At 42.5% G+C, this 19,927-nt stretch overlaps 1 long non-coding RNA gene across 4 annotated transcripts; it reads right to left on the reverse strand.

Moving 5' to 3' along the window:
* Window positions 1-3,287: 3,287 nt before the first annotated feature.
* On the reverse strand, window positions 3,288-19,379 carry LOC116786383. 4 transcript variants are annotated; one of them, XR_004356907.1, is made up of 5 exons: window positions 19,304-19,379; window positions 17,255-17,476; window positions 12,521-12,604; window positions 8,540-8,645; window positions 3,288-7,896 (listed from the first exon to the last, which is right to left on the reverse strand). It is a non-coding gene; the product is annotated as an uncharacterized LOC116786383 (long non-coding RNA). The 4 variants fall into 4 exon arrangements; XR_004356906.1 differs by lacking the exon at window positions 19,304-19,379 and adding an exon at window positions 18,256-18,331; XR_004356905.1 differs by lacking the exon at window positions 19,304-19,379 and having other exon boundaries at window positions 17,255-18,089.
* Window positions 19,380-19,927: the final 548 nt, after the last annotated feature.

Raw genomic sequence — 19,927 nt, forward strand, 5'->3', positions numbered from 1 at the left:
AGGCTTCCCTAACTACCGGCAAGTACCCTAACCACTGTGCACCATTAACTAAAAAAAGCCCAGACAGTAGTGCCATCCCCATTGCCTTCTCCATCATAACCAAGGTCTGTTTTCAAAGACCTTGGCCCTTGCCAAACTCTGCAGGCAGCCAAATGCCATCCGTGGGCGTTAGGTGCGCTCTGGGAACAGGCAGTGGGATGGGCCCAGAGGGAGTGGGGCTGAGAGCTGCCAGCTTCCTGTATCCCGCCCTTCCCAGCACCCAGACACAGAGCCATGTGGGCTGTGGTGCTTCTGGCCAAGCAGCGAAGCAGAGCTGGAGGTGCCCAGGGCATGTCAGGACCTCCCTTTTGAATACAGGCAGCCTCAAACTTTGGGAGCAGCTGCAGAGAGTCTTCTTAGATTGTTGCTTTGGAGACAGGTGGCCACCTGTCGTGCTGTTCCCAGCCTCAAGCCCTGTGAAACAGTGTACACACCTAAAGCTTCTTTGGACTTTCACGCTCACATCCACTGCTCTGCTTGGAACATGTTTTGGCCATCATACCACCATCTCAAATGCTCTACAATCTATTTCTTCTCTCTCCTATTAAACTCTCTCATCTACTGCCCTTTCTGCCCTGCCATGGTGCTTTTCTGTCCAGGTTGTTCATGCACTTTTTCCAGTGTGCATTTTCTCTCCATACAGCTCCCCTGCAGACTTCCCTGAGCATGGCAGGACTGGTACTTCCCAGATGCTCTGGTTCTGTGACCAGAGGCAGTCCTGGGACTCCAACTGCTAATGTAGCCCACAAGACCCACAGACTGCTTCAGAGAGACCCCAAGGAGCTGATAGATCCGTCAAACTAGTAGAAATAACTTCAGGTCTAGACTGAGAAAAAAACCCAGCCTCCACCAGAGTCTGACTCCAGACTTTCTCTACCAGCTCAGCCTTTGCCTTCTGCTGTACACACCATGTGCTATCATTTCTTTTTTACTGTTTCCAGACTTGCTGCAGTAGAGCGTTACTGCAATCCCATGACAAAAGTAGCATGGACCAGAAGTGCGACCTAAGTTGTTTGTGACCACATTTAAGTATTAAAACGATTGTAATTTTTGTTCTTCAGAGATTAAAATAATGCCTTTCAAATTCTTCTTCTGTCAAGAGCATACTAAGACATCTTTTTGCAGATTAAACCTTGTGCTTTTCCACTTTGAGAAGGCACATGTGGCATTGGTCTTTCAGTATCCCCATCAGAGTTTCTTTTGTGGTACTCACTTATAAATCCTTCCACCCTTGACACTTGGATTACAGCAAAGCAGGGAATGAGTCAGAATCTTAGTCTAGGAAATTAGCTAATCCCCTTGTCACAGAGCATGATATGTGCCTACTTCTTCAATTACTTTGTCTGCCACTCTTCTTGACAAAACTGATATTGCTTGGACATATTTTGACATTAAAACAAATTTATTTAAATGAAAATCACATCCAGACTCCTACTTCACAGTTGCCTATTTTGGGGTCCTATTTTTAAAAATATCCTGAATCTCCATTTGCTTCTCCCGTTGTTCTTCAGTGATGAGATCTTCACAGTACAAAATATTCATGAATAGTACTCTTTTACTATTGAAGGCCAGGAGATTACAATCTACTGTACTCTACCCTGTAAGACTCCAACTAGAAGTTATAAGGACAGAGTAAAAACTGAGTTTTCCTCTTTTGAAATGGCACATTATCTATTAATGAAGAGCGGCACAATTCAAAGAAACTGCAGGATGAAACAGAAGGGCTGGAACACTCTAGACAATGGCAGGAACGATATTACACAGGTACTGGAGAGGGTGACACAGGGACATCCAGATAGGGTTACCCAGAGACAACACAGCACTAGCAAAACTGGCATGTGGCCAGAGATACCAAGCCTACTTATCCCACTACAGAGCAAGCATGTTTTTCTCTTCAGTATTCAGTGATCTGGCTGGATTTACCATCTTGGGCTTAACGCCAACGATGCCAGATGTGAGCGTACCTGCTCTGCAGTCCTCATACCAGGAAAGCAAAGAGGGTCCCAAGGGGGCTGTGCAAGTAGTCAGCTGGAGTCCAGCATGGCTCCTTAAGATTAAGGCTTTGTTATTACCAGGGTGAAAAAGAAGAAGGTGGGAAAGACTGGGAGAGTGGGGGAATAGGAAGGAAAGAGGAACAGGATTACCCCATTTAAAGCTGGTGAGCTCAGTTTAAGTATGCTGCTTAATTTTGTCCTCTGAGCCTGCAGAGAACCCTCTGCCAGACCGGAACTGGCTCTGCAAGCAGTGGAGCTGTACATGTGTGATACTCCTACTAAACCAGTAAGTGCTGCTGATCCCCAGCTGGCTTTCCAGTAGAATAATGCCCCAAAATTCCAGCAGGTGATTGAATGTTAACTGCCCTGGTAATATATGGTGCACAGCTGGTGTTATAACCATCTAGCAGAGAAGCATCAGGGTCAACTACCAACGGGATACTTTTAAAAACCTCAGAAACCCCCAAGTCTCAAGTGCTTTCCTAGTAACCTGGGAAGTTACATTATATTTTCTGTGTGCTTATGATGGGCACTATTTTCCACTCAGCTTCAACTCTGCTAGGTGGTAAAGCATTTTCCTGCCTCAAAACAACTCCACTCAAGTGGCCTAAACAATACAGGGATCTGAAGAAATTACAATGATCTTCTCAAAGTATAATTGTCCTGTCCCTCTTCTCATATCAATCCTTAAACTGCACACTAAGCAGAAGAGTGGGCAAGCCAGTGCAGAGAATCCCACAGAAGAGACACCACTGAAATCTACCTCTTGCACTACTAAAATACTTATAACTTCCTAGAGCAAATGTCAAATGGCAGACTAAGATGGAAGAACATATTTTTTTACTGTAACATGCTTAGTAAATTCCACTGGAAAAGTGTACACTGTGAATTCCAGTTATATAACACCACTATGGCTTTGCTGTGCCTATCACTAATTGTCAAAATACACTAATAACTTCCCTTTAATTCTGACATATCTTCCATTGAAGCAATTGGAAGTTTTTACATTCCTTTGACTCTGCTTTCTCTGGGGGAAAAAAAAAACAACAAAACAAACAACAAAACCAAAACAAAAAACCAAAAACAAACTAACAAAAAACCCATAAAAACAAAACAAAAAACTAAAACAGCATAGCTGTTATAGCTACTTAATAAGTAACTACTGCATACAATTTTATAACTATATTTTTATAGCTATACAGTAATAACTAGATACTTATATAGTACAGTTAACTACAAAGTTAAATAGCAGTTATAGCTCATTTTAGCATGAAAAGGAATATTAAAATTTTACTGGGTTGATTTAATATTCGCCAGTGAATTTGCTAGAATGATTTACATGCACTGCATGTCTCCTCTCTTAGCTGTGCTCAGAAATCAAGTGCAGGCTGAAAAACTTTGGCTAAATAACACAGAGGTTAACACTGATGGGACTGAACCAATATGCGAATCTTCTGGCCCATCTTGAACAGGAAGCAAGGCGCCAAAGGTTTTTTGCTAATCCCATAACTGTTTCAACACTGAAGTCCATTTTTTCATGCTGTGCAAACACTGAAGAGATCTCCAGAGCACATGCAGTTCAGCCTCTCTACTGGAGCAGAATCCATCCATGTGTGACAGATGTTGGTCTAATCAGTTCCTACAAACCTCCAGTGAAGGAGATTTAAAACACAGCCTGCCTGGTGCCTAGCCACTAGATATTCTTTTTTTCATATATAATTTAAATCTTCTTTTCTGCAAATTAGAATATTGTTTTATACACATCCCAGTGGGCATGTTAAACATGTAGTTACTCACTGATTTCTTTAAAACAACCTTTAAGCAGTACCAATGTTTTTCCACTTCACAACATCCTATGCTGATTTATACTAGCTGAGCAGCTGGCCTTCAGTTTTAAAAGACCTGTTCTACCAGCACCAGGCACTTCAAGGGACTGACGACAGCAAATCAAGATTTATGTTTTTATGCTTAAGTGTTTTGTGATTCTAATGTGCTTATTTTGATAGTGACAATGAGCCATTGTGAGCTTACAGCTCTGCTGGTGCCCTGTATAAACCAACCGGTTGAGGATGGATTGTGTCCTCCAACAACACACAGTAAGATGGGTTTTGCACTCTCAGAAAAAGTACTGGGTCATTCTTGCATCATGTTTTTCTCCCTCTGATACAGTTAAATTCACCTTAAAAACAAGGGAGGAAGAAAGAGAATTAGAAATTTGTTTTCACACAACAGGATTTTTAATTCCAGCCAACATGTCAGCTGAGAGTTTTTGCTTTCAGTAATGGTCTACTCTGTTTCTTACAGAGGCCTGATGCATTTATTTCATGTCAACGGTCAATCTGTAGGAAATTTTTGCAAACATTCCTGATTTCACATGGAAAGGGACTTCTCTAGTCTATGAGACAATGAAAAAAAAACCAAAACACACTCATATCAGCTTGGAAATCAATGGAAATCAATTCTCCTAGGAATTCTGTTCACAGAAAATACAACCTAGAATCAAGTCATATTGTTGTCTTAATGGCTTAAGATTTATCTTGAACTCATTACCTGAAATAACTAAGGACTGGATGACCTAGACAAATGAGTGAAATTGTGTGACCCAAGATAGCCTCCACCACACCTCCTGGCTGTTGGCATAATTTGGCTCATATGGGATGCAATAATAATGTCTCTGGACCTCATAGGGAAGGGAAAGATGAGAAAAACTATGGGGAGAGTGGGAATGCAAATAAATATTTGAAAATAGGAGAAAATGGCAACAGAATGAGATCCTTTTAATATACTAGGAATTTCAAAAGACGAAACAAAATGTGCTGCTCTCTTCTGGCCTGGCATGGCTTGTCCTGAAAAGAATAAGCTCACTGCCTTTCTAGGCACTGGTACATGGAACTGCTTTCGAGGTAATGACAACAAAGGGAGAAGCACAAGGAATTATTTGTAAGACAGTAGTTTTATAAACTTTAACAGGGAGCTTGCCATTGGTTGCAGTGTGGGACACGATAGCATGAAGCTGGCTGACAAAGAATCTGACAAGGGAAGAGTAGAAAGAAGTGAGGTCTAAGAAGCTGGTCCCTGGGTTGGTGCTAACATAGGAGGGTTAAATGGAGGGAATTTTTCTTGGACTGCCTGGGCAGATCATTTGCGCTAGGAATCAAAGTGTGAGCAGAATAATCAATATATAACATACGTTTACTTCCTAAGTATTGTAAGGAAAAAGGCAGGATTGTTTTGCTTAGGGATGAACCAAAATAACATGTAGAAGACAAATTTGAAAGTAGACAACTAGTACTTGACTTTCCTTTGCATCAGATGTGCCAGCAGGAGACTGGAAACTGTCTCCAAAATCAGAGTGAACTTTCATGAACATTCAGTGCTTCTTGTGGACACATTGTTCTTCAGACTATAGTCAAGGTTATAGCCAGCACTCAGGGTGTTGGTGCAACACAGAAGTTCAAAGAGAGTTGAAGAGGTAGATCAACGACAAAGAAAGCTTTGAGGGAATTTATGGCCTGGGAGTAATGGAAGAACCAAATAATGAAGCAAAGGATAAGGCCAGTGCTAGAGGAGACTTAAACAAGAGGAAGATAAATATGCTTGATAAATATCAGGTTGATAACCAGGGATTTTGTTAAAAGTGTTGAGCTAGAGTTGAATGTCACATCAGGAAGGAGGGGGAGCAGCAGGAAACTTAATTAATGAGAGGGGATCTGAATGAAAATACAAGTCACTGAGAGGAAGACAGGGAGGAGAGCCAGAAGGCAAGGCAGAGGGTTGCTAAGGCTGGGTGGTATCAGGTGTGATATTCATCACAGCAACATACAGTAGGAAGAAAAGTCAGAGGGAAGATATGAAACAAAATGACAAAAGCGGGGAGAAGAGTGCAGCTACAGGGGGGAATCATTGCTTTTCATTCAGCTTCCCTCCTGAGTAGAAGAATTTATCACTGAAATTTATCCTTTGTGTTTCATGTAATTGTGGCTCAATTTGTGATATTTCTTCACAAACAACAACTTCGATAAATGCTCCGGAACATTACTCTGTGCTGTGTTTGCTGAGGTCCTTCACAACATGGAGTGGTAAAGCCAGCTAATTGCTGTACAAGCAGGGTGGAGTCACCAAGCAGTGTTGTTACTGAGCGGCAACTCACAGTGTGGAGCTGCTAAAAATTAGTCATGTTTTAGTAGTGTAACTGCTGCTTTTCCTGATACTAAATGCTCTCTGACATGCCAAATTTACTGCTGACTATAAACAAAACTTTGTGGCCGATTTCTGAACTGGCACAAAAAAAAAGAATTTAAAAATGCAAGTTCATAAATTTTGTCATTATAACTGTGTAAATTACATTCCTGATCCCATCCGGTGCTCCCTCTCATAGTGCCAGGCTCCCAGTTTCCATGTCTCCTGCCACAGAGCCCCACGACTCTCCCAGGCTCCAGTTCGCTGCGGTCAGCCAGGATTATCTCATGGTCCTGACTCATTCTCAGTTCTTCTGCCTCCACGAGCGTAGTGGTGTCCATCAGCAAACAGCCTTGCTAAGGCAGAGCCTGGTTACTCAGAACAAAGGCAAGGCAAAGAAAAAGGCTCCACAACAAAAGAGCTATCTATATCAGTTTGTCTCTCTGCCTCCCACCGAGGCTGACTGATGGCTGCTCTTCTGGACTCCAGAACCTCTCCCCACTTTGTGCCCAGTGGCAGCTCCAGACAGCTGACTGCTCCCTCTTGGGAACAAATTCTTGACTGTTTGTTGATCTCTGGATTTGTAAGTATCTAAACCAGCAAAGAAGAACCTAGAGCTTTTCACTGAGCAGCCTATAGGATGCTCAAATGGAGCAGTGTTTCAGTGATTGCCAAGATATTGTTGTATGCAAAGTCGCTGTACAACTGACATGTTTTGGTCTTCTGATAGTCCCACCTAATTAGAGCAATGCTGGCTAGTTAGGAAGCAACCTCCTACCCCTCTAGAAGTCAAACAAATAAGCTTAATTTCCAAGGGTACATTTAAATTGCAGAGAACATAATGCAGAGATCCCCAAGCTAGCACTGAGCTGATTTGGCAAGTCACACAGCACAGCAAAGTACTGTGTGGATATGCCAAGCAGGACTGCAAGACAGAATAATCATGTTCAGCTGGCACAGCACTCAGGGCTACACCATGTCTGGTTCAGTGCAGGCCTGCATGGAACCTCTGCACTGTGTTTCCCAGCATTTCAAGCTGTGGGAGTAAATAATACTGCAGGAGCATAGATGTCTTTGTGCACACCCTAAATTGCTGATCAGATTCTTAGATTATTACATGGCAACTCCACTCCATCCTAACCTCTCTCTTTTAATCACTGAGAAAAAGTCATGCAGTTCTGATCTATTTTACCTTCATTTTGTTACACTTCTCATCTGAGACACTTGCAATCTCTTAACCTCTACTTTCATGCATTGATTTTTTTAAACCTAACCTTGAGAAAGGCATATAACACTAGCCCTCAGATATCTGCACTTATTCTGACCCCTTCCTTGCCTCCAATGTATCCCAAAGCCTTTTTAAGAAAAAGTTACCAAAAAAAGAAATATTTTACTCAGATAAAATTATAATCTGGTATTAGACACAAATGATTAACAGTTTTAGCATCAACCTAGATTAGTCACCCCAAAATTCAAGAAACCATTCCTTCTAGCAGGTCGTAGCAGAACAAGGAACAGGAAACATGAGAAAATTTGCCATCTTGCAAAGTTTTTGTAGCATTGACTGTGTTCTTGAAAAGCAGCCAGCAATCCATCCCATCCACTTGTAAATGTTCTGCAGCTATTTTCTTAATAACTCAAGGATGATGGATGACAGTAAGGTTGGGCAGCTTTGTTTGATAGCCTAGGGGAGAGAGAGGGAGGGAGAGAAACAAGTATCAGCAAATAGATTGTGCAACAGACAAATAAAAAGAATTACACAATACACTATATTTTAAATAACTCTTCTGGAATGTTGTCATTTTCACCAATTGATGTTGCTTAGAATAATTCACCAGCTAATGCTACCAATAATTTCATTTAAAGACAGACAAATGGGTCCAAATCATTGCCCCCAATAGTGCTTAAAAGAGTGTCAACAATGCAGAGCACTGTTTACAATACATTGCATTTTCTAAAAAGAGACAGTCCCTTCATTTCAGCCTCCTATTGCCTTCAGAGCTTGAGCAGCAACTCAGGAGAATGGACTCAAACATGAGGCGGAGGGGAGTCTTGAGACCCTTCCACAACTTGGAGTCCTTTTGGAGTCATTTTTGTTAATTGTTTAATTCTGTGATTTTTCAAACCGCTAAGAGACACAGAGCAAAAACTTCTGTGGCCCAGATTTTCACAACAGGTAAGTGAGAAACACAGACACTACTGTCAGTAGACTTAAATTTGATAGAAATGGGGACTGCCCCTAAGCTTGGTAAATACTGATACTGTCAAGATTGTGAAAGTTCATTCAAATCTCTTATGAATTCTTCTAGTAAATATTAATGATTTACTTTCTACTTGAGGACAAAGATGTGACAGAATTTCCTTCAACTCTTGTAACTTCTAATCTGTTCTTCTTTCCATTCCCACTCCTTGAACTCAAGCATCTTCCTCATTCTATGATCACCAGAGCAAAATATGAAAATAATGAAAACAACTCTAGTATGAATTGTGTTTTTTTAATAGAAGCATGCATTTTGTAATAGGAACATGTGGAAGAATTATGGGAACCATAATGATTTCAGATCTGTTACATCTATGCAAAACAGCAGAAGTTATGGACAAAGAATATGGTCATGCATAATATAGCACAGACCACTGGTTTTGTCAAGCAAACCTCCAGTGGGAAGGTCAGCACCCACAAGTCCTTTTGATGTTTGGGCTGGGCTCAGTGTTTGACATAATTAATACACTTTTTTCAAACCCAGAAAACATTGTATTCATGTCTTGATGAAGAAGCATCCCAATGGCATATGCAAAGGGTACTAGAGCACACACTTTTTAAAATCACCATCAAAATGCCTATTGACCTCAGCTCCGACATCAGGAGTCTGTGTGTATGAGAACAGATGTCTGAAGTTCAGTTGCAGTAAAAGAGAAGTTTCTGATAAATGGAGGGAAAGGTTTTTTGAAGAGTTTGTAGCCCCTGTGCAGCACAGTACAAATGCACTATCGGCTAAAGTCAGTCTTTAATCTGGTAGCAGCTCTGAACTCCTGACTGACAATATTCACACAGAGCAGCTTCTGCAGGGAGTGTTTGCCAAACTCTCTCCCTATGGGAAAACTCCACTTGACATCCTCCATGACTAAGATTTGGGAAGGTGATCTTCACCCCACATGTCATGATACCAAAGTCCAGATATTACAGAAGATTGTAGAAGAACACAGGTGGCATAGTTGAGGCTTTTTACATTTGAGACCCTTCATGGCCACTACAAAAAAACCACAGAAAGTTGCAAAGTGAAGATTATGATCAGCCTCAGCGCTCTCAGACACAGTCCTCTGAGATAGAGAAATCACTATGGTAAGGAAAAATTATTTTGGGCTGTAGTAAGAACTTTTTTAGAGCTCTGAATCTGTGGAATGAACTTTCCCATAAGCTGAAGACCACCACAAACCACAGGACTTCATTCCAACTGCATTTGACCTTGTATTTCTAACAATAATAAAAAGAAATGTGCTGGCTGGTATCCCACCAAAAGAGACTGCTGTGGAAGGCCCACCCCCGTGGGGTGGCTGTTGAGCACATCACATCATGTACGCCCTCCACCGCTGCAAAGCACACTGTGGAGGCTGAGTGGAAGATCAGGGTGTATATGTGAACAGAGGCTACTAATGACTGTATGCAAATATCCTTTAACTCTACAAACTTTTGAAAGAGAAAAGTGCTTCTAGAGACTTCCAGCTAGCATGTTATTTCTGCTGTTCACCATCTTCAGCTATCCATGAGAAAAATCAGTGTTGTCTGAGGAAGGACTGAAAAAGTTATCTTCGCATTTGTCCTGCTTGAAGCACAGCTTTTATAACACTGACAGATCAAAAGAATTTATATTACAGTGCATTGGTCACACCAAAATGACAACTGGTTTTACTGTTGTTTTTCCCATCTATGCAGCTCAGGAGTAGAGGGCAAGACTCACATCTACTTGTTGAGGTATGGAAGCTGAAAGGATTAGACAACACGTCAGACAATTTAAGTGCCCTAATACATATCCAACATGCCTTCTGCTAAATACCCAATTAAATGCTCTATGAATTTGAGTCTAGAAGACAGGAGTTCCTCAGTCCAATACCATGTTTAATTCATCCTCATTACCATAATATTGAATATTATAGCAAAAAGTAATCCAGTAATTACAGTTTTCCTTTTCAGATCTCCTGGAATTCATTGATGCAGTTGACAGCAAAATAATCCTGAGATTTCTCAAAAGCAAACCAACTTGGCTTTGTGTCTTCATTTGTAAATGCTTTTACTCATATAAAAAAGTTAATACTAATTTCTGAAAAACATCATGTGAATCATGTTTTGTAAGATCCTTAAAGAGCTTCGACTACCTCAGCATTAAACACAGAGAATCCTACTTGGGCAATAATAATGTCACCTCTTTCTTTCTAAGGAAGCCTGTTTGACTTGACAAAACATGTATTGTCAAATGCATGACAGGCACAGATGACGTGGGAGATAACACAGTACAAGCAGTCATAAAGTCTAAAACTCAGGTAACTACCAGAAATTCCCATACAACTTTTATTTTTGTGCTATATTTCCTGTGAATTTGTTCTTTCAATATATAAATAGTTACAGAAGTAGTTTAATGACAAAATCGTGAGAATAACCTCACACTTGTAAATCTCAAGGTTTTTGCTTGTACATCATATCCCTCCACCCAGTTTCCTTTTACAACTGTAGCTACTCTAAGACAGTTGTTGTCTATATCAGCATATAGTGACTATTGGTGATCTCATTGGAGACTTTTAACATTATCAAACACAAGTAATAATAATAATAATTAATATCTACCTGTCAGATCTGACTTCTTCAGGGAAGAACTAAAATCAAAACTATAACCCTTGTGGGAGTCTGCCAAAACTGAGGGAAAAGCTAGAAATACACTCTTCTGTAATCAGGTCAACTTACCTCATAGCACTTGTAAAGGCATGAATCACATTATGTTCCCTTGGCATTTCTGTGACTGCCAACTTTTTATATGCAAACATTGTAAAGAGCTTTGAAAACAATTAGGATGAATTCATAGCTCCCAGTAAGATTCGACATACCCCACAGGGCTGGTCTGGCAAACCCCTCCATGTCAGTCCTGAGGGGTCACCTGGCTGCATCCTGAGGGTGCATTAGGGCAAGCCCTGCAGATCACCATCTCCCTCAGTTCATGGTTTCCTGAAGGAAACCCACAAACCAGTCAGAAAGTGAGATGCAGCAGGTCACTCTGGAGTCCCACTACACACAAACATGCAAGGACAGCTGCACACACCACCCGAATGTATCACAGAGTCTGTCCTTCTCTCCTACCACATGGCCTTGCTTCTGCTTGAGGCTGCCCATGTGCTTTTATGGGCCTGTACTTCACCTACGCTGAGACAAACATGCATGAATTATTCAAAGGTATCTGTAAAATTGGGTTTAAAAACTGTAAAATAATGATATGGTGACAGGCTGGTCATACCTCCCATGGTTTTATTACCTCAAACGAAGCTGGAGAATCAGCAAATGTTTTAGTTTAGTTTTTCATTGAACCAACAACGAAGAAATCTATTATTTTTGATGCTTCATCTGTGAGCAGCCAGGTCTGCAGAAAGTACTTCTGCCGTGTCCCCGGGCTACAAAAGGGCAGACACCAGCCAAGAGGGGCAACACTTCGGCATTGCCCCTGATAAGGTTAACAGAGCTGCCCTCTGGCATTGGCACTTGGATCGGCCTGGATGCGTTTCTCATTTGAAGCCCAATTCTGACACCACCGAGTTAACAAGAGTTTGTAGTGGGGCATGTTCAGATTGCCAACGCATTAGGAATAATGTTAATGATATTATATGTTTTGTCTGCATTAAGGTCTGGTGCTTAGAAAATAAACATCTTGGCTTTGCCTCAATGTTTATCTCAATAAATACCTCAGCTTTGTCTCAACAATTATCTCTCCACAGCAGACCATTATCCAGTAGCAACATATAATTCCATTAACAGTACTGTTTAAAATATATCCTCTTTGTGCTGCAGAGAAAGGAGCTCTGTGTGGGAAATATCAGGGGCCTGGTGTATTTTTGGAATTAAAACAGAAATTAAGTCACTTGGGCTATTTCTTATCCACTTAGTTTTTGTTTTTCTATTTCTTGTTTTACACAATATAAGCACTCTCTGGCTTGTGAGGAGATTGCAATTGGAGAAATCTGGAAGGCTCCCAGGGAAAGCATATTTTAGGGCAGTCCTGTGCCACGGGCTACTGCAGGTGACAATAACTGATAATGGTCCAACATATTACCTGAATCTGCTTCAAACTGATGACAGGACTTTAGAAACAGGTTGGACTTCTTTGTATCTTCAAAGGAAAAGGTGTGAGAAGCTTCTGTGGATAATTGTTAAATATCAACATCGTGCTGACAGTTAAATCTTATTACATGCAAGTCAATAAGACACCTAGAAGCCAGCAGGGTATTTAAAGAAAAAATCATCTCAGTAATTTTGGAGCTGGTGTAGGAGCACTGTGGCAGTAGACACTGCCATGACTACAGTGCTCCGTGCAAATGGTCCAGGCAGCAGCATCTGGGAGGTAACAGCTCTCTATTATGCATCAGTCTTTTTGTCTGCATTCTGTACTGAGCCAAATACACAGTTAGCACTTAGCAAATATGCAGCAGGGCAAATTAAATGGAAGAGGATCTGTCCTCATATGCATTAGTACAAGTCCAGAGAAACTTTATTAAGGTTGCAGAAGTAAATGAGATCAGAACCTGGCTCATTGTGTTAATGACCAGTTAAATTTGGCAAAGATCTGAAATAGTAGGACCTCTCTGAGGGAAAAGGTTGCAGTGATGGAAAGAGGCTGAAGAGGAATGGATGGTGGAAAAACTGAAGAAGTAAAGCCCTAGTGTGGATGGAAACAATACATGAGGGCTGCAGTCAAAATCGCTATGGCTAGATCCAGTAAAGGAAACTGGTGTCTAGAGGGGGAAAAAAAGGAGGAGGGATGCTCAAACTATTTGAGGCACTTGCAACCTGATGTTTTCCAAACACATGTGGTACCTCACTATCAAACCTCAGCATTCCTGGGCTTCTGTGCAGCCTACACTCACCACCATGTCACACATACTGAGCTATCAGTACCTACTTCACACCCACAGCTGAGTGGCATCCACAGACCAGGAAACACAGCACCAAAGTCTCACAAAGGGCTCAGTCTAGTCGATGCACTCTGAATACACCTCGGCATTGAATTTCATGCAGAACATCAAAGATGGGGTCCTGTGAATTGTGGGGGAGTCCAATATTCTAAAATAACCAGCAATTCGCTTTTATCAGCTTTGGGACCTAATACTGTTGGCACAAGCCACAGGAGCAGACAGCATGCCCTAAAGCAAAGAGCTATCTCCACCTTCATCTATCACAGGGCACCAAACAAGGCTCCTGCACTGCTGCATCATGGGTCTGGGGAGATGGGGGTGGAGGTTGTTCTGTAGTCTACGTTACAGCAGGATGAGGAGGTTTCTTGTGGTTATTTAGAAAGGTTCCCTACAGGAACAGTTCTAGTGATACTCCCCATCTCTTCCAGGAACAAGGAGATAGATGGCAATGTCACCTGGGCTGACATTAGCTTACAGGCCACTGGTGTAGCTAGGCACACCCAGCAAATTTGGCACTTGCTCATTAATTAGGAGAGATGAGATAGAGGTCCTCCTCCATAGCTCTATGTTATCTCTACTAGGCAGACAAAATTAAAGTAAGTCTAAGAAATGTGATTCAGCCTTGTGGTTTAGGAGCACAGGTGGTACAGAAGGCTCTTTGTTTCTATTCCTCTTTTTTATTTTATCTGATGTGGCGTACTTGGATAGCTCAGTGAGCAGGGACAGACCCAAAGTCACATGAAATGATGGAGCAGTCAATAATGAAGAAATCATGTCCCAGAGTAGGAGCAATGTGACATGCTTGGCAAACTGCACCTAAGCAACAAATTTTTGATACGAGCTTCAGTACAGCCAAAAGTAAAGCCATTCATTAGAGGACAAATCTTTCAGGTTGTCCTCACAGGCTAGTGGAGTCCTCAGAAGCAGTGAGTCTGCTGGGAGGCCAGGGCAGATAACCCAACAGGAGAAAATGTTTGCTTCAAATAAAGGGCTACAGGAATCCTTGTGTGTACGAATCTGGGAACTCTAGATGCTATGGACAAAGTCTGTAACTGGTCTCTGTTTAAAAGTGTCCTGGCCTCACATGTACATGTAAAGAGTAGACGGTTCAGAAGAGAGTTCACTGAATGACTGAGGATTAGAAAATGCCTTACAGCAAGAGTTTCCAAAAGCTGGAGCTCTTCAGTAGAGAAAAGGGAAAGGCTCATACAGGTATAATTTATGAGTACCTGTATTTCATAGAATCATAGAATCAGACGGGTTGGAAAACACCTCCGAGATCATCAAGTCCAACCCTTGATCCAACACCGCTGCGGTTGCTAGACCATGGCACTAAGTGCCACATCCAGTCTCATCTTAAAAACCTCCAGGGATGGAGAATCCACTACTTCCCTGGGCAGCCCATTCCAATGTCTGATTACCCTCTCTGTAAAGAAATTATTTCTAATATCTAACCTAAACCTCCCCTGGCACAATTTCAGACCATGCCCTCTTGTCTTGCTGATAGTTGCCTGGGAAAAGAGACCAACCCCCACCTGGCTACAAACTCCTTTCAGGGGGTTGGAGAGAGTGATGAGGTCTCCCCTGAGCCTCCTCTTCTTCAGGCTGAACAGCCCCAGCTCCCTCAGCCTCCTCATAGGACTTGTGCTTGAGTCCCTTCCTTCACCAGCCTCGTTGCTCTTCTCTGTATCTGCTCCAGCACCTCAATGTCCTTCCTGAACTGAGGGGCCCAGAACTGGACACAGTACTCCAGGTGTGGCCTCACCAGCGCTGAGTACAGGGGAAGAATCACTTCCTTGGACCTGTTGGCCACACTATTCCTGATACAGGCCAGGATACCATTGGCCTTCTTGGCCACCTGGGCACACTGCTGGCTCATGTTCAGCTTCTTGTCAATCCAAACTCCCAGGTCTCTCTCTGCCTGGCTGCTGTCCCCAGCCTGTAGCACTGCATGGGGTTGTTGTGGCCAAAGTGCAGGACCCAGCACACTTGAAGCAAAGCTTTGGAAGTGGGCTGTCACACACATCTGCCTTAGAAATAAGGCATGTGGTTTCAGCAGAGAGGAAAAATTACCTGCTTGAACAATTTACATGGAGCAGAGGGTAGATTCTTCCATCACTGGGCATAATTTACTTAAAATTGGCTAGTTTACTCAAAGAAAATCAATAGTTCAAACAGGAATAACTGCAGGGAAGCCTTTTGATCCATGTTATGCAGAAGGACATGCAAGGTGATTTGTTCTGGATATCAGTCAATGAAAAGTGGGTCATCCTGCACTCTTTTCTGCCTTCACTCTCCATCCCTCAGCACCAGGTCTGTGAGCAGTGGCAGCAAAGTGAAGCATCTCCAGCACTGCCTTCCTCCATCCTGGGATGGAGAATCCAGGAGCAGCAGCAGTGGGAGAGATAGGTAGGCAAAAAGACTTCAGTGCAAGAACTGAGCTTGGAAATTCAGGAATTAATATCATGTTTTTCTTGGGTTGCATAACTAATTGTTGAGCAAGAGCAGAGTGCAGAAGTGGACTGGTAGGATCTAGAATAAATTAATTAGAAATTAAGACTCTGAGGGCTAGCTGGAAATTTCCTACTCTCAGGAGGCCAGAGAGAGTTCTTACAGAAGAGAATATCACTCTCTGTCTATGTAAAAGAACTGGCAACACACACTGTCTGCCTTTCTCTCTTGTGCATGCAAGGAAAAAAAATAAGAAACATAGCCTTTTTTTAAATACCTCATTATATTAAGGCCATTCCCATGATTAGGAAAGTGCAGAGTTTTCTTCACTTCTGGGGTTTAGAGTCTTATGTAAGATCCAAACCCTACGTGGCAGGCAGTGGTCCCCTCTGACTAGCCTTCTGAGTGTATTGTCTCATGCCTTTGTGAATGCATCCACCCAGGATGCTGCAGTGACCTCTCTTGGCAAGCTATGTGTGTGTGTGTCAAATTGTAAGCATGTCTTTCTTCTCAAGCTACTCTTTTTCTGATGTATGCCAGGAGAAGCAAAAGCAAAATGAGCTCAAAAGCAGTGCTAATTGCCCGGAATTTGGTCAGAATATTACCTATTCCTTACAAACAGAAAAAAATCCTCTGCCCATTTTTACAGTGTTAACACAGCACTAGCATAACAGTCCAGCCAACAAAATTTGTCAAAGAGCCAGTCCAGATTAAACATAAAATATTTTATCCCTGAGTACTCAAACATCCTGTTTCTTTAAAGAATAGCACACAAATTAAAGTCCTCTCAGTGCATTAGCCTCCCTTGACGACATTACAAATCCAGTACAAAATTAAGATACAAGCCTACGATGCTTACAAAAGTTGTGAAAGCTCATGCCTGCATTTGCTCACTTCTCTGACATCTCTGTTGTTCATCCTGGGCAGAAGATGTATTTCAGCCATTTGAATTTGCGCTCCAGGTTTATCAAAGTATTCCTCTCACCGTCCCCACCCTGACCCAGAGGAAGTACTGTCTTTCAGACACTCTGCAAGTCACCAGTGGTGTCGCAACATGCCACTCCACCTTTATGTGGCTGGACAGGCAGATAAGGAACATAGCCCATCTGCATAAAGGAAAGCTTTCCAATGGGAAGGACAAAGATGCATTGGAAGAGGTTGCCTGCGGCACTGGTGGAGTCTCCATCGAGTCTTTAAGAACTAGTTAGACTGGCATCTGCCAGGAGTGATACAGGCACAGTTCCTTTTGCCTTCCAACACTGTTTTTCTTAATCTGTGGTGAAATTCTGTGCCTGACAAACTGTCATGAATATCTGCCTGTTCCCTGCAACCTGGGAAACTGAGGAGGCACACTTTGGCAACTGGCGTGGAGGCAGGAGATTACATGTCACGTTAATCGCCTTAGAAGAACATTTGACCCTTACCTACTGTTGTCCAGCTTCAAGAGTCATTGGTATTGACTGACATATGAATCTTCAAATCCCAAAATGAGCAACAGTTTCCAGAATTGTACAACTCGCATTATTTTTAGCCGATTACACAGTCCTCATGATTGATCTTCCTGGAGTGGCTCTTCTGCAAGCCTCGAGGAGGGGAAAGGAAGGGTTTCATGGAGACACACATTTTCATGGGTGATAAGCTCGCATCTGTTTTGAACTGTAAAATGGTAGCTCGTTGTGAAATCCTCTTGGAGCATACCTTTTAAACGCCAAACAAGCCCAGCATCAGCAGCACATAAAGAAATATTTGAAGGGTTCTGGAGGGAAGCCAAGAGGACGTGGCTAATGTTTCACCTAACCTCACCCCCTCGCTGGCTGGCTGGCTCTGCCCCGGCAGCCCTGCCTGTGTGACGTGAGCCTCCGAGCTCCGGCAGGCAGCTGCTCCTTGACTGCCTGCACTGTCTGCCCGGCTGGCAGCAGGACAAGGGAAACAAAGAGGCTAAAAACATAAAGTAGCGAGAGATTAGGAGTGGCGTGGCCGGGAGGGCAGCACGCCCTCCCTCAGGGCAGGGAGGGGGTTGGAGTCTGGGCCTCTCCTGGTGGTTACCCACCCACAGAGCCACCGGGCTGGGCCTCACCTTTCCTTCCAGGAGGGTCCAGCACTGAGGAGACACAAAATGAGGTTGTTTCACAACAGGCTGGTATTAATGGGGGAAGAGTGTGGGAAAAACTTGTCAGGCTGTGCCTGTCCTTTGGAAAAATCCACTTTGACTCCCCAGCTTCCAGTCCTTTGTCCTTCACACGCAGTTATTTGCTTCCTCTTTCACGCCCCTAAATACCTTTCCTTTAACACAGAACAGCTTATTTTTCAACAATCTGTATTAAAAGTTATTATCCAGAGGCCTGCCCCAGTAGTCCTGCTCTGAAACTCCTGCTTTCTTTGAGTTTTTCCTGTTATGTCCTTACTTTATAAAATTAGTACCCACCTGGATACAAAAATCTGCAGAATGCCTGCTATAGTTTTGTTGCTATCACTTGCTGGCAGGTCAAGTTGAAAATGGAGCTGACAAGCAGGATATGTCAAGAGAAATGTTCTATATGCAGGAATTTGGACTTAGTGGACATGAAGAGTGTTAATTATTGATTGATCTTATTTGCCTCTGTTCAAGTGAGGTTTTTAGAATTGACCTTTTACCTGCTTTAAAATACAAACAATGGTTAATAGGGCAGTAGAGCCACAAAGTTTTTCAGGGGATTTAGAAAAAGCTCTCTTCATGATAGCATCAACCCAAATGACAAAAGTATTCCAGATCTTAAATGAAAAGAAGCAAGCCATAATTTTTTACTAGGTCCTGAGCAAAAACTTGGAGTTTAAGCCATAAGCGTAGCAGCAAATCACTTGCCGAAAGGCAGCAAAACAGAAGGACTGGTAGGAGACTCAAAGAAAATGTTATTATTCTTGCAAAGAATGTATGAACTGACAGGAGGGAAAATATCTAAAAATGGGTGCACAGTTTGGCCAAAACCAGATACGGATTTGAAATCACCTTATTTTTTGAAATTTGGGGGGGTTGGGGGGTTTTTGTGCATTGGTTTTTTTGTTTGGTTGGTTGGTTGGGTTTTTTTTTTTGTTTACTACATTTGTTCTGGATTCGGCTGTTTTTCATTTTGAGGCATAAGAGATGAAACATGACAAGTAGGGAAGTTCTTGTGGTTTTTCAGGAACACTCAGAAGCAGAGTAATGGAAAGCCAACAATAGGCAGGAAAGACTGCAAGGCATGTGAGAGCTTTCCTACAGAAACTCTGCTGAGTTCTGCAGATTGATGGTATATCGTGACATACAGGCTCCTTCCTGGAGTTGTGCAGCTGCATACAGACCTCATGTAGGCACAGGGAGATGTTGTGATAAACTCCTAGAGAGTACCAAAGCTGGATTGCCTTTGGAGGCACAGTGATCCATCCCTTTCCAATCCCCCTCACTGTGCTCCTTCTGAGGTCTTCAGTCTTTTTGCACCATCAGCCATAGGACTCACCTTGTGTTCAGTCAGAAGGGCTGGAGTCGTGTTTCCGTGTTCTCTTCCCTGCTTGAGCACCCATATCATGTCAGAAACTTCCTGGCCTGAATGTAGGTCAGAGGTTGCATTAGTATTGTGCAAGTTTGAGCCAGTCTCTCAAACACTTTAGAACTACCATTTTTTTTTAATTCCTCTTCTCAATAAAAAATTGTAGTGCCCGAGAAAGTTCATTGCTCTAGGTGGTGTTTTATTTAAGCTGTTTCTCTCTGTGTAGTCACAGGTACTTCTGTAGCAAAAATATGCATATGCAAGTCTATCTATCAGCCTTAGTGATGATATATTAAGTTTGTTCTACAGGCTTTTGAACACAGTCTAAACTGTTCTCATCCAACAGCTCTGCACAGTCAAAAAGAAAACAGAATGAGCTCTGACCCTTGGACTGCCTCTGCCAATCAGACTCACTCAATACACCAGTCATCAGCATCAGAGAAGGAGAAAAAATACTCAGGAACTCACACCTATCCCATCTGCCAGCAGGTACAGCACATGCAGGACATCAGGAAAAGGCAGCACGTAGCGACTGGCTTTATACCCTGAGAATAAAGTTCCACATCTTTCCCATGTGATTTGTGGAAGTGTTTT

Source organism: Chiroxiphia lanceolata, chromosome 4, assembly GCF_009829145.1.
Source record: "Chiroxiphia lanceolata isolate bChiLan1 chromosome 4, bChiLan1.pri, whole genome shotgun sequence".
Lineage (NCBI taxonomy): Eukaryota > Metazoa > Chordata > Aves > Passeriformes > Pipridae > Chiroxiphia > Chiroxiphia lanceolata.